At 34.8% G+C, this 14,532-nt stretch overlaps 1 long non-coding RNA gene across 1 annotated transcript; it reads right to left on the bottom strand.

The window, feature by feature from the left end:
* Window positions 1-2,818: 2,818 nt before the first annotated feature.
* On the bottom strand, window positions 2,819-3,489 carry LOC139847581 (uncharacterized). The gene is made up of 3 exons (XR_011759586.1): window positions 3,423-3,489; window positions 3,137-3,235; window positions 2,819-2,982 (listed from the first exon to the last, which is right to left on the bottom strand). It is a non-coding gene; the product is annotated as an uncharacterized lncRNA (long non-coding RNA).
* Between the last annotated feature and the right edge of the window lie 11,043 nt (window positions 3,490-14,532).

Here is a 14,532-nt window from a genome sequence, read left to right as displayed (position 1 = left end):
TCTCAAGTTCATATTGTCTTATATCTTTAAAAGATTTAACATCACATTTCGAAAAAATCTCATCCCTACATGGGAAATTCCATAAATGATATCCCTAAGGAGTTGATTATAGCAAAATTATGTAGCGTACAAAACAGATAACAAAATGGATAAACTGTAATATTAATTTGAGATCATTACACAGGATGACTTCATATCACTTTTCTGTTTGCAGAACGGCATAACTTCATAGCACTTTTCTGTTTGACACTAGCTTACATTAGAGGACAGTTCAACTATGAAGACATTACTAGAGCAAAACGCTGATTGAAGTGTGAACGATGATGCATTAGTGACGTCCTTTAGTATTTCTGATTTGCATATTAATATGCTAAAAAAATGTTAGAGGTACGTTAAAGCTATGTTGAGTAATTGGTCAGAACATGGATTGACTCGACTCTTTCGGTTATCGATGTATAACAATCACTATCCATCATATTATCATCACTTCATATATATTCAGTCCAACAATGGATAATCTGAATACATGTAATCATAGGAGAAAAAGTATTGGCAATTGTGAACAATCAAAGATAAAATCATGTGGATATAATAAGGTTTGATTTATGGAATGGTCATGAATTGCAAATAATGATATAGAGATGTTATATTTGGAAATGTACATGTAGATTGGTATCATCGTAAGGATGTTTTAAGTAATATTTTAGATTTTAGATATTCCATTACTGTTTTTAAATATACAAAATGAAAATAATGGAGATGATTACAATGAAAAGCTGATTTAAAGAAGTTAGAAGAGTATTCCTTAGCTTGTATGAATCGTTAGAAGAGTATTCCTTAGTTTGTATGATCCGTTCAAGGGACTCCTATACTTGCATGGAGACTCAGGTGGTTATCTTTAATAACGATGGTAATGGTAATGTGAACATTTGCACTTGGCAAATGTTGACTTATGATAGTCAAAGGTTACCAACATTATTTTTTAAATAAATTTATCAGTAAAGGATATGTATGTTTGAAATGTTAGTAGTAGGATGACACTTTAGCATTCCAAGTATTGTTATTCGTTTTGAAAATTTAGTAAAACTTTAGACTGATTACCATTCTGACTAACTTCATAAGTAAATGAGAATCACAGTGCACCTCTACATAGTGCACGACCAAATTTGTTCTCCACAAGTATTTGGAGTTAAATGACACTTGTCCATCTAATTCCATTGTCCATCTAATTCTGGTAAATTGTTTGGATAGTCGGGAGTGCTTTGATTGTAGAGCTGTCGTGCAATGTACGGGCTCTTACAGTATTTCTTCATTAAACTTCTATCAAGAACAAACAATGCTATACAAATAGTAACGATTACGAAATTTATTTTTTTAGAGCTGTCGTGCAACGCACGAGCTCTTAAAATCTAGTATATTTAAGATAGGAAGAACAGAGGGTTGGAGGGTTTTTGGAAAAGGGTTAGAGGGTTTGTAGAGTAATCGTAGGTGGGTAGGATAGTTTGATATTTGGTGGGTTTTATTTGTCATCTATATTTCTCCCTTTTTAAGTTTATACAAATATCAACTACACATGCTAGTTCTAGTTACAAGTTACTGTATTTATATCTATACTCACTTATTATTTATTTTAATTCCTTTAGATTGAACAAGATATACATAATATTATAAATAAAATTTAATTATTACTAGTATATGTATATATACTTATAAGTACACTTTCATTCGGGTTATTATATTAGACCTTAACCATTTTTTGTATATAAACAGTAGCTTTTCAACAGATTCTGGGTCCCATAGAATTAGATTTAATATCTTAGACCTTGACCATTGGAAAGTAGACTCCTCCACCTTTCTATGGATAGCTTATTTGTCAAAAATGCAGTTACGGTTGAAAAGTTATGGCTTACCGAAAACAGCCCCACAACTTGTTTGCTGCTGTACTGCCATTGTTCTGTTGTTGTCTAGCAACCAAACAGCTGCTACATGCGATTTTCACACTCATTAAAAACTCATTTAAGCACGACAAACTCAAACATATCATATACCGTTTTAAACCTTGTCAGGAATACTTTATATCCCAATTATTATATATCATCCAAAGTTATCCAATTTTAAATTACAGGTTCGCAAAGTAGGCTCGGGAGTCATTTTAGCATTTTTACTCAAAATGACACCAAAATTAGTTAACGACCCAAACTCTTATCCAATGTATCCGAGTGACCCAAAATCACTCCACAACTCTAAAATGACATTCTAAACATGTTGAGAAGTTCAAATTTCTAGAAATAATACGATCGGGTCAAAATGGACAATTGTGACTCAATTGGATCCAAAATCAAACACCTTTTATACAAATTCTTGAACTTGATAAAGTAGAAAATTAAGGTAGAAAATATAGACCCAAAACCACTGAAAAATGGTGACAAGAGTTTTATCGTTTGAAGTATGAACCAAATCATACACAAACATAAAGTGACATGATAATAAATTAGTTAATAATTTCCTTCATAAAAAAGCAAAGGAAATAAAGTTTGTGAAATAGTAAGTTTAAACGGGAAGTTGCTAACAGGAACTTGATATCAAATTTAATTAATTAAATATACACATACACATTACACATATCATATAAAGCAGAAAAGGATTACTAAATAGTATATGAAGTTCAGTCTGGAAGTTAGAACAAATCCAAGTTGGCATTTTTATGGAATGCATTAAAAGCACATCTAACTATCAAAAAGCAAAATAAAATAATAAACAAAGCATATAGACTCGTAGCAGTTCATGAAGTTGAATGATGTTATGTTTGCATATCTTAAACAAAACATATCTTAATCAAAATATAGAAAGATGTTATCACCTGCTACTTCTTGTTAAGCATTTCATGAAGTTGAGGCTGCCCAGCTCTACTCTTTCTAATTCAAACATGAACACCATCTTTCCTTTATCATCTTTCTCCATCTCACATTTTTTTACAACGTACTGACCATCATAAACAAAAAATCATATATATACATATGACTTGTAGATCAACAAAATATGATATAACATTATAACTTATAGACATTAATTTGCTACAACAAAAACTAAGTAGACATTACTTTGCTACAAGAAAAGCTAAGTAAAAAAAACTCACCATTCAATTCCATTTCGTCTCTTCAATTGCTCATTGACAACGTGCACATTCCAATGGAAATCAATGAAATTAGATGCCACCCGCTTCCACTTCAAAGTACTTGCATCATCACATAAATACATAAGATACGTTGCAAAGTGAAATAGATTATATGCTTATGCATATATATCACCATAAAAAGGTTTAAAAACATCATTCACCAAATCACATGACAATTTTATTGGTAAAAACGTAAGATGATAACGAAGTTTTATTAAAATCAAGAATAATTCACCAAATCACATACCACCATCGACGGTTTGGAAAGTTCAATGTTTAATCCAGCATTCGAACGACGTATTAATTTTTTTTTGACGACAACACAGCATTAGGGTTAACTGATAAGGGATATTTATACTAACTCGTTAACTAGAAGCTTCGATATAGGATAGAAGAATCTGATTAACAACTGCAGAGTTATAATCAGAAGATGATTCAATAATCGTAGTATACGATTGCTGTGATTGATTTCATCCCGAAATCACTACTTTCTGGAGGAGATTGATGGGATGGTTTTTGGTAGAACTGGCGATTGTAACAAATGCATGTGAACATGAGTTCTGTGCAGGGGATTTTTGTGAGTCCCGTTATTTTTAGGGTTAGCTTGGGTATGATTTAGGTTAAAATGGACTTATTGTTCATTGAGTAAAACTAGTTGTTTGAACCCTCGTGTGACGACCCCGTCAAAACACTTAACGGATCCGTCAGTTGGTCCCATAGCTTGATCGGACTTAAATGAATTAAATAAACAAAGTTGCATTCTTTTATTTCAAAATGTTCCCCAAAAAGGAAACAAACCAAATTAAGTAGTTTGAAAACCAACCAACCATAATATTAAACCAAAAGTTGACACAAAACATTGCCAACAATCCCACAATTTAAATTATCCAAAATAGAATGCAAACTTAAGTTTCATAAATTGTTTCATAAAATCTGCCCAAATGCATGCAGACTCTTCTAAAGACAGCGGAAGCATCAAATAACTCAAGTACCTGTGAAAACATGCAAGTAAACTGTCAACACAAAGGTTGAGTGAATTATAGGTTTAAATAAATAAGTAAACTTTAGACCACAAGATTTAAAAATGTTAGAAAACATTAAACATTATTCCATTATCAATGAGCCACCTGGTAACCACTTAACCCTTTATTTACCCTTGCCAAACACAATAAAAATATACACTTGGACAGTGTATCTACAACAAATTACGAAGTACTAAACATTCCGATTATAAATTGCTAGCGCGACTAGCTCGAAATGGGGTTGTCAAACCCGATAGATCTATCCGTAGGATTCGCGTTCACCAGTAGAAACCAGTGATTACAGTTACCAGACTAGGGAATATTTTTGTCCAACTCACAATGAATAATTAAATTTAACTGTTACTTGTGTCTAAACGTAAATAAAAATCTGCATGTAATCACATCCCAAAAATATACTTTGAAAAGTATGTAAAAACGGGACTATAACTCACCTTAAATAGCAACTGAAGAAATCTCACAAACACGCGAACAGCAAGTAAAGTAAAGTGATCAAGAAAGATCACAACGCCGACCTATAAATAAAGCAGGTCGAAATAAATAACTAACTTAGGCCAAGTCTTAGTATGATAGCTATTGTACATGTTGCAAGTAGGCATAGAACATTACTCAGCAAGCATCGGTTTGATTGGAACAGCATAAGGACACACACTTTCTATTTTTAGAAAGTTTCTATTTTTAGCAGGTTTCCATTTTTGGAAAGTTTTCTATTTTAGGAAAGTTTCTATTTTTGGAAAGTTTCTATTTTTGGAAAGTTTCCAAATTTAGAAAGTTCTATTTTTAGAAAGTTTTGAAGTTAGGAAAGTTTCCTTATTTAGAAAGTCAACAGAAGTCAACTGAAAGTCAAAGTCAACCGAAAGTCAACTCAAAAGTCAACCTTGGTCAAACATAGTCAACATTAATTTTAAAAGTGTAAGTTATAATAATAACATAGGTTATAATGTTATTTAAAGTCAAAAGTGTATAATAATGTCTTAACATAAGTTTAATTAAATAAAATGAATTATTAAAGTTAATATAAGTTGAAATGTTATAATTAGTATAACATAAGTATTTAATTAATTAATTAAATATCAATCATAATATAAATATTATTAATTTATAATAATTTTTAAATCATATCATAAGTATTATTAATTAATAATGAATTATTAATCATATCATAAGTTTCTAATTAAAATTATTAAATCATAAGTATTTAATAATTAAGTCATAATTAAATAATAATTAAGTCTTATAATAATTAAATAATTATTTAATATTTATTATAAGTCTTTTAATAATTTCTCAAAAACAAATTTAATACTTATCATAAGTATTTTCCTTTAATAATAAAAGTATTACTAATCATAAGTTTAATTAAAATGTTAATTAAATTATAATTAATAATTAAATGATATAATAAATATTTACATCATATGTTTTAAATAATAATAATTACTTCTTTTATCTTAAGTAATTAATTAATAATGAATTCCATAAATTTTATCATAAGTTTAATCATTAACCATAAGTTTTAAGTTTAAAAGTTCGCCGGGTCGTATCTTGAGCCCCGGGTGTCGGTTTCGGGCAAGCCACATATGTAACTTCACCTACTCAAACCACCCGACACATTTATGAACTCAAGAACACTCCAAGAACAGTCCCTAGGTCGTGGATATCAGCCATGACATCAATTGGGAAAATCATTTTACTCAAAACAGTAATTCGGGCAAAACGGGTGAACCGTGGCTCGGATTTAGGTGACCCGAACATGAATATTCGTCTCACCATCAGTCCTAACCAAATGAGGCACCCTAAAGACACCAAGGATGGTCACAAAGTCGGACCCAACCTTGTTCATGCCAAGAACACCTTTCAATCTTTAACAAAAACCAAATTAAGCGTATCTAGGGCTCCGGGAATCGAAACGACATGAATCCGGAGTCTAAAATTAATGTCTTGATGAGAGGAACTCATTTATGTACTTTATTTTAACATTCATAACAGTTATATAGTCAGAATATACGAATCAAACTGCTGTCCAAAATTTACAAACCGAAATCATACGCAAACGAGTAATTCTACGCATTCAAACAACATTACAACAACTTATACATATCATACTAATCATATAACATATAAAATCAGTAATATATATGAAAAATCAAAAAGCTAGGGTTAGGGTTTATACCCTAATCGAGAATCAAAGTATATAGATGTGTAGAGAACGAAGAGAGTAATCCGATTGTATAAACGATTTAATGATCCAAGTATTATTTTGTTTGATGATGATGATGATGATGGTGGAGGTGGGTCACGGCCAAAGAGGGAGAGGAGAGGAGAAGTTGGGAGGAAATTGCAAGTATTAGGTTTTAGGGAAAATTGTAAAAGTGAGAATGAAAAATAAAATGGGAAAAACAAAATACTCCCCCCCTCTAAGGGGGTTCGGCCGAAAATTGCATGGGGGTGGGCCCCATGGGTCCATCTCACTCAAATGCTAAATTACTTGTGGCCCGAAAACCCGAACGAAGCCCGAAACGCGAAAACGCACTTACGCGATTTAAAATCCGGAAAGATAACAAACGCGCGACGAAAAATAAATATAAATACACCTAATAATAATATGACCTTAAAATATCATATTTAAAATATTTAGGATTTAAAAATCCCGAAAACTCGACCGTTGGTTTAAAAACCGAAAAGATTCGCCGGATGGAAATCCGCGGAACGTAGAAACGTATACTTTAAAATATGAATACATATATCCACATAACACATAATAATTATTATATATATATTATTACAAAAATAATAATATAGGTCATGGAAATGACGTGGCACACTAACAGTTAACGGTCGTTAAATAATTAACGGAAAAAGTAGGGTCGTGACAGTACCTCCCCGTTACGGAAATTTCGTCCCGAAATTTAAGCAGGCGCAGGGGTTGACTCGGCATCTGAGAACAAATGCGGATACTTCTGCTTCATTTGGTCTTCACGCTCCCAAGTGAACTCGGGACCGCGTCTAGCGTTCCATCGGACCCGAACAATAGGAATTCTGCTCTGTTTAAGAGTCTTAACCTCTCGGTCCATGATCTCAACTGGCTCCTCAATAAAATGCAATTGCTTGTCAACTTGAAGTTCCTCCAAAGGAATAGTCTGATCAAATTCCGCCAAACACTTCTTTAAGTTCGAAATATGGAAAACATCGTGAACAGCACTGAGTTCTTGTGGCAACTTCAAACGATAAGCCACCGGTCCAACTCTTTCAATGATCTCGAACGGTCCCACAAAACGAGGACTTAACTTCCCTCTTTTACCAAAACGAATAACACCCTTCCAAGGCGAAACTTTTAACATAACACGATCACCAACTTGAAATTCAACATCTTTCCTTCCTTTGTCGGCATAACTCTTTTGCCGACTTCTAGCAGTTCTCAACCTTTCTTTAATTTGAACAATCTTCTCAGTAGTCTCGTGAATAATCTCTGGACCTGTAAGTTGAGCATCCCCAACCTCATTCCAACAAATAGGAGATCTACATTTCCTACCGTACAAAGCTTCGAACGGTGCGGCTTTAATACTTGCGTGGTAGCTGTTGTTATAAGAAAACTCAGCTAACGGCAAATACCTATCCCACCCATTTCCAAAATCAATCACACAAGCTCGCAACATATCTTCTAATGTCTGAATGGTCCTCTCACTTTGACCATCCGTTTGAGGATGATAAGCGGTGCTCATATCCAATCTAGTGCCCAAGGCTTCTTGCAACGATTGCCAAAATCTCGATACAAATCGACTATCTCTGTCGGAAATTATAGAAACGGGAACACCATGCCTCGAAACAATCTCTTTCAAATACAAACGGGTGAGTTTCTCCATGGAATCGGTTTCCCTAATCGGCAAAAAGTGAGCCGACTTAGTGAGTCGATCTACAATCACCCAAATCGCATCGTAGCCACCCGAAACTCTTGGTAACTTAGTGATAAAATCCATAGTGATACCTTCCCACTTCCACTCGGGAATTTCTGGTTGTACTAACAATCCGGACGATTTTTGATGTTCAGCTTTGACCTTAGAACAGGTCAAACACTTAGCCACATACGTAGCCACATCACCTTTCAAATTTGGCCACCAATACAGCTCCTTAAGATCATGGTACATCTTCCCTGAACCAGGATGAATAGAGTACCTAGACTTATGAGCCTCATCCAAAACAAGTTGTCGCAGTTCACCAAACTTCGGAACCCAAAGACGTCCTACAAAGTACCTAGTACCATCTGCTCGAATCTCGAATTTCTTAGCCATACCTCTTACGTTCTCTTTCACAAAATTCTCTTCCTTTAAGGCTTCTTGTTGTGCCTCAAGAATCTGCCTTGCGAGGTTTGATCTAACTGTCATATTCAAGGCCCTAACCCTGCGAGGTTCAGTCCTTTCTTTACGACTCAATGCATCAGCCACAACATTGGCCTTACCCGGGTGATACAAAAGGTCACAATCGTAATCATTCAACGTCTCAATCCATCTTCGTTGTCTCATGTTCAACTGTTTCTGATCGAGGATATGTTGAAGACTTTTGTGATCTGTGTACACAGTACTCTTGACCCTATACAAATAATGTCTCCAAATCTTAAGTGCAAAAACAACGGCCCCCAACTCTAAATCATGAGTTGTATAGTTCTGCTCGTGAATCTTCAACTGACGTGATGCGTACGCAATAACCTTCTTTCGTTGCATCAAAACGCAACCATAGCCTTGTCGAGATGCGTCACAATAAACAACAAAATCATCATTACCCTCCGGTAAAGACAATATCGGAGCGGTAGTCAGTTTCTTCTTCAAAATCTGAAAAGCATTCTCCTGTTCATCCTTCCACTCATACTTTTTCCCTTTATGCGTTAAAGCAGTCAGAGGTTTCGCTATACGAGAGAAATCCTGGATGAACCTTCGATAGTAACCTGCCAATCCTAAGAACTGACGAATTTGAGTAGGAGTTTTCGGGGTTTCCCACTTTTCAATCGCCTCAATTTTAGCAGGATCAACTTGTATTCCTTGTTTGCTAACAATGTGACCAAGGAACTGAACTTCTCTTAACCAAAAAGCACACTTAGAGAACTTAGCGTACAACTCTTCTTTCTTTAACAAATCAAGCACTAACCTCAAGTGTTCTTCGTGCTCTTCATCATTCCTAGAATAGATAAGGATGTCGTCGATGAAAACAATAACGAACTTGTCCAGATAGGGTCTACACACACGGTTCATGAGGTCCATGAACACAGCAGGTGCATTTGTCAATCCGAACGGCATAACAAGAAATTCAAAGTGACCGTAACGGGTGCGAAAAGCAGTTTTTGAAACATCAGATTCTTTAACACGCAACTGATGATAGCCAGAACGAAGATCAATTTTTGAATAAACAGAAGAACCCTGAAGCTGATCGAACAGATCATCAATTCTCGGAAGAGGATAACGATTTTTAACAGTGAGCTTATTCAGTTCACGATAATCAATGCATAAACGAAAAGAACCATCCTTCTTCTTAACAAACAGAACAGGAGCTCCCCAAGGGGACGAACTAGGACGAATAAAACCTTTGTCTATCAACTCACGGAGTTGACTTGACAATTCTTGAAGTTCAGAAGGCGCAAGACGATAAGGAGCACGTGCTACAGGAGCAGCGCCGGGAACAAGATCAATTTGAAATTCTACCGCGCGTTGCGGCGGAAGGCCAGGTAAGTCATCGGGAAACACCTCGGGAAAATCCCTAACAATATGAACGTCATCAACGTTCATTACTTCCTTACTAGGATCAACAACATGAGCAAGGATAGCATGACAGCCCTTACGGAGATGTTTACGAACTTTCATACAGCTAATAAGGTTTAACTGTGTGCATTTCTTATCTCCAAAGACCATCAGCGGCTCTCCAATCACATCAGTAATACGAATAGCCTTATCATAACAGACGATCTCGGCACGGTTCGCGGACAACCAATCCATACCAATAACAATATCAAAACTACCAAGTTCAATCGGTATCAAATCTATCTCGAAATCCCTACCACCCAGATTAATGTTACACTTACGATGTACAGTCTTAGCAGTAAGTTCCTTACCATTAGCTACTTCAATAACATAAGTATTGTCTAAGAGAGTTAACGGCGTTTTGATTCTCGGACTTAATTTACTCGACACGAAACTTAAATCAGCCCCTGAATCAAATAGAACATAAACTGATAAATCGTTGACTGAGAACGTACCAGTAACAAGCTTAGGATCTTCCTCCGCATCCTTAGCATTAATGTTGAACGCTCGGCCGCGTGCAGTCTCTGCAGTCTTCTTGTTGGGACAAGCATCTCGGAAATGCCCCGGCTTCCCACACTCATAACAAACCCTTGGATTACCTCCATTATTCGATTTCCCATTACCGTTACCGTTACCGCCTCTATTACCAACATTATTATTATTACCACCAGTCGCGGGAGTAGCAGACCCCGGCAAAAGCACTGTACAATCTTTAGCAATGTGCCCTTGCTTAGAGCACCTCTTACAAGTAACTGTGCAGTAACCATCATGAACTTTATAGCAACGAGGACACACACGCTGATTTCTGTTGTTAGCACCTGAGGTATCCTGTTTCTTCTGCTGATTTTGGTTTTGATTGCGGTTGTTATCCCACTTTCGTTTCCCATTATCAGCCTTCTTGACAACCTCCTCACTACTTTCGACAACTCTAGTCTTGCTTCTTCTCAACACCTTGTCATTAAGTTTGTGGGCCATAGACATAGCGGCCTCAATAGTCTGGGGTTCACTGGACTCAACCCCGTGTTCAATCTTCTCGGACAAACCATCAATGTAAGCCTCAATTTTGCGGTCCTCATCCGCATAAACCCTAGGACACAGCAAAGTTAACTCGAAAAACCTTCGTTCATAGGCATCTAACTCGGTGCCATGCATTTTCAAATTCTTGAGCTCAACCTCTAGCTTCTTAAGCTCACCCCGAGGTCTATAGCGGGTGATCAATCTTTCCTTAAAATCATTCCAGGCCAAACCATAAGCTACATCGCTTCCCAAACTACTAACCAGATTGTTCCACCATGTCAAGGCACTATCCTTGAGAGTGCAACTAGCGAAACTAACTTTGTCCTCTTCACGAACTCGACTGACCCTGAAAATAGATTCGATTTTCTCGAACCAACGAGTAAGCCCTATTGGTCCTTCCGTACCACTGAATTCTTGAGGTCGACCAGCCATAAAAGTTTTGTGAGAGCATCCCACGTTGTTGTTCGCATTGGCGTTAACATCAGCATTTGCTGCCATAGCAGCAGCAATTCCTTCATTGATCAGGCGTTGCATACGCGCTTCAGTGGACTCTCTTGGAGGCATGATCTTCAAAATAGAATAACACATCCGTTAGTACCAAGAATAATACTAGTGTCATAAAGGAATAGATCAAAACACGAAAAGACTAACCATTAAGATATTAGTCAACTAACACTATGAGTAATAACATGACAGTTATGATTGTTATAGAAATAACCATCACATGCATACATATTTTATGATAACATCATACAACATACATAGCACCTAACATACATGAACATATATTACGCATAATATAACATGCCAAGAGCCACAACATCAGAAATAAAACATGATAATGATAATAGATGTCATAAAAATAACCATCCATACATAATGAAAAATATCCCATAACAAAATCTTAATAAAATCCTCGGCAAAACGCCGTACATAACCCAAAATGTATGTATAAAAAGGACATTAAGTCTGATGAAATAGATAATCAATATGAATAATCACATCACATTCGCTTAGAGCGGGTGTGATAAGCTGGTCCAGCATGAGTCTCAGCAGGATCCTCATACTTACGCAACTTCCCTTTCACATCATCCAACTCTTCCTTCAACACACGAACAGTGCTCTCGAGAGCCTCGAACTTAGCATTAACTTCTCGATCACGCTTGCGGTTCGCATCCTCAACCCTATGCTTGAAAGTGATAAAGTTACCCATGTCGGCACGGATCTCGTCCATAACTTCATTATGCGGCAAGGTGCGCAAACAATCACTAAGGGCGTTAATACGTGTCACCTCATTATAAGCCCGGTTCATATGAGTAATGGTAGAAAAATAGTAATGAACAGGATCATCGATCTCCGGTTGATTAGCACGACGTCTAGCAGGAGACGGAGGAGCAGGAGCAGCAACAGAGTTATCGCTCGAGGTCGACATCTGCAAACAGAAAAACCGCAAACCATATACCAAAAGATATGAAAGCTAATAATATAACTTATACGAAATGAAATGCATAATAATGCTATAGCAAAAAGGTCGGGCTGTAGACTAGACTCTAATGCACCCTAATAACCACGGGTTGACCACATTAAGACCGCCTAGTTCCCTACAACCAGAGCTCTGATACCACATGTGACGACCCCGTCAAAACACTTAACGGATCCGTCAGTTGGTCCCATAGCTTGATCGGACTTAAATGAATTAAATAAACAAAGTTGCATTCTTTTATTTCAAAATGTTCCCCAAAAAGGAAACAAACCAAATTAAGTAGTTTGAAAACCAACCAACCATAATATTAAACCAAAAGTTGACACAAAACATTGCCAACAATCCCACAATTTAAATTATCCAAAATAGAATGCAAACTTAAGTTTCATAAATTGTTTCATAAAATCTGCCCAAATGCATGCAGACTCTTCTAAAGACAGCGGAAGCATCAAATAACTCAAGTACCTGTGAAAACATGCAAGTAAACTGTCAACACAAAGGTTGAGTGAATTATAGGTTTAAATAAATAAGTAAACTTTAGACCACAAGATTTAAAAATGTTAGAAAACATTAAACATTATTCCATTATCAATGAGCCACCTGGTAACCACTTAACCCTTTATTTACCCTTGCCAAACACAATAAAAATATACACTTGGACAGTGTATCTACAACAAATTACGAAGTACTAAACATTCCGATTATAAATTGCTAGCGCGACTAGCTCGAAATGGGGTTGTCAAACCCGATAGATCTATCCGTAGGATTCGCGTTCACCAGTAGAAACCAGTGATTACAGTTACCAGACTAGGGAATATTTTTGTCCAACTCACAATGAATAATTAAATTTAACTGTTACTTGTGTCTAAACGTAAATAAAAATCTGCATGTAATCACATCCCAAAAATATACTTTGAAAAGTATGTAAAAACGGGACTATAACTCACCTTAAATAGCAACTGAAGAAATCTCACAAACACGCGAACAGCAAGTAAAGTAAAGTGATCAAGAAAGATCACAACGCCGACCTATAAATAAAGCAGGTCGAAATAAATAACTAACTTAGGCCAAGTCTTAGTATGATAGCTATTGTACATGTTGCAAGTAGGCATAGAACATTACTCAGCAAGCATCGGTTTGATTGGAACAGCATAAGGACACACACTTTCTATTTTTAGAAAGTTTCTATTTTTAGCAGGTTTCCATTTTTGGAAAGTTTTCTATTTTAGGAAAGTTTCTATTTTTGGAAAGTTTCTATTTTTGGAAAGTTTCCAAATTTAGAAAGTTCTATTTTTAGAAAGTTTTGAAGTTAGGAAAGTTTCCTTATTTAGAAAGTCAACAGAAGTCAACTGAAAGTCAAAGTCAACCGAAAGTCAACTCAAAAGTCAACCTTGGTCAAACATAGTCAACATTAATTTTAAAAGTGTAAGTTATAATAATAACATAGGTTATAATGTTATTTAAAGTCAAAAGTGTATAATAATGTCTTAACATAAGTTTAATTAAATAAAATGAATTATTAAAGTTAATATAAGTTGAAATGTTATAATTAGTATAACATAAGTATTTAATTAATTAATTAAATATCAATCATAATATAAATATTATTAATTTATAATAATTTTTAAATCATATCATAAGTATTATTAATTAATAATGAATTATTAATCATATCATAAGTTTCTAATTAAAATTATTAAATCATAAGTATTTAATAATTAAGTCATAATTAAATAATAATTAAGTCTTATAATAATTAAATAATTATTTAATATTTATTATAAGTCTTTTAATAATTTCTCAAAAACAAATTTAATACTTATCATAAGTATTTTCCTTTAATAATAAAAGTATTACTAATCATAAGTTTAATTAAAATGTTAATTAAATTATAATTAATAATTAAATGATATAATAAATATTTACATCATATGTTTTAAATAATAATAATTACTTCTTTTATCTTAAGTAATTAATTAATAATGAATTCCATAAATTTTATCATAAGTTTAATCATTAACCATAAGTTTT

Source organism: Rutidosis leptorrhynchoides, chromosome 5, assembly GCF_046630445.1.
Source record: "Rutidosis leptorrhynchoides isolate AG116_Rl617_1_P2 chromosome 5, CSIRO_AGI_Rlap_v1, whole genome shotgun sequence".
Classification (NCBI taxonomy): Eukaryota; Viridiplantae; Streptophyta; class Magnoliopsida; order Asterales; family Asteraceae; genus Rutidosis; species Rutidosis leptorrhynchoides.
This window is presented reverse-complemented; position numbering and strand designations above follow the sequence as displayed.